Source organism: Schistocerca americana, chromosome 3, assembly GCF_021461395.2.
Source record: "Schistocerca americana isolate TAMUIC-IGC-003095 chromosome 3, iqSchAmer2.1, whole genome shotgun sequence".
Lineage (NCBI taxonomy): Eukaryota > Metazoa > Arthropoda > Insecta > Orthoptera > Acrididae > Schistocerca > Schistocerca americana.
Window position 1 is genome coordinate 328237626 of NC_060121.1, and position 1382 is coordinate 328239007.

Here is a 1382-nt window from a genome sequence, read left to right on the forward strand (position 1 = left end):
CTTGGTGTAGCAATTTTAATGGCCAGTAGTATAGTTAAGATGTCTGCCAAGAGTGGCACGATTTTGTTTACATAAAAAGGTCGGCACCACTCTGCGGCGCAGGGTCGCGGGGCACAATAGGTGTTTGCTCCCTCTGGCGTAAACGGCGATATCTCGAGGGCGCTTTGAGCCGTGCAGAGTGTTGTTGACAGAGGACTGGGGTCGCAAAGTGCATTAGCAGTGGAAGCAGCCCCGTGTTCTGTAGGTCGCAATACAGACTTGGCGTTTTGGAACGTGTGGTTCTGTGGTGTTGTGCTGGCAATACTGGTTTCTGACATGTTGGATGAGGAAACTTATTGCGAGGCCCGCCAGAAAAATTAATGTGTTCATTAATTATTGAGAGCATTTCTCATGGAGAACAGCGATTTTTCTTAGTACATTAAAATGAACCTGAAGGAATATTTAATTATAAAGTCTATAAACAGCCTCAATCGCAAGAAACCTTAATTTTTGTGGTTGCCGGTTTCGGTCAGTTACTGTCGATCTTCAGACCTCATGGTGGTAGGCGGTAGCAGAGAACGGTGTAGTCGTTACGAACTCCACGAAACTTCAACTGCTCTGTTCTCTGTCACTGCCTACAATCATGGTATGAGGTCTGAAGATGGTCATTAACTGAGCGAAAGAGATAACCATAAAAATAAAGGGTTCTTGCGGTCGAGACTGTTTATGTTCATTTTAATGTGTTTAGCATGGACATAGAGAGGAATATTTCGATCATGTACTGCAAGCTGCGCCAACGGTCTTGCCACAGTGGTAACACCGGTTCCCGTCCGATCACCAAAGTTAAGCACTCTCGGGCTGGGCTGGCATTCGGATGGGTGGCCATCCGAACTTCTGAGCGCTGTTGGCAAGCGGGGTGCACTCAGCCCTTGTGAGACAAACTGAGGAGTTACCTGATTGAGAAGTATTAGGTCCGGTCTCGTAAACTGACATACGGGCGGGAGAGTGGTGTGCTGACCACATGCCCTTCCAAATCCGCATCCTGTGACACCCGTAAGGTAAGAATGACATGTCAGCCGGTCGGTACCGTTGGGCCTCCGTGGTCTGTTCGGGCGTAGCTAAACTGCAAGCTGGTGTCTTTTTACGTCTAGCCTCGCCGACTGTATCGTTGGGTTTCGTAGAAACTGGGGTAACTTTTTTTTCTTGCTATATTGACCAGGTTACGTGCCGCAGTTTGCCTCGCATGTTAGTGTTTGTAATGTGCAATATTCTTGGTTTACTTATTCTAGGACTGATGACAACTGTCTAAGTTGAAATGACATGTTTAATGTCGTAGTATTAGCGCAAAAACACACGCTCTTACGCAGTTTTCAATGTGACAACAAAAAACAGTTGTCAGGATA

At 46.6% G+C, this 1382-nt stretch overlaps 1 pseudogene; it reads left to right on the forward strand.

The window, feature by feature from the left end:
* The first annotated feature begins 771 nt into the window (after positions 1-771).
* On the forward strand, positions 772-889 carry LOC124607671 (annotated as a pseudogene).
* Positions 890-1382: the final 493 nt, after the last annotated feature.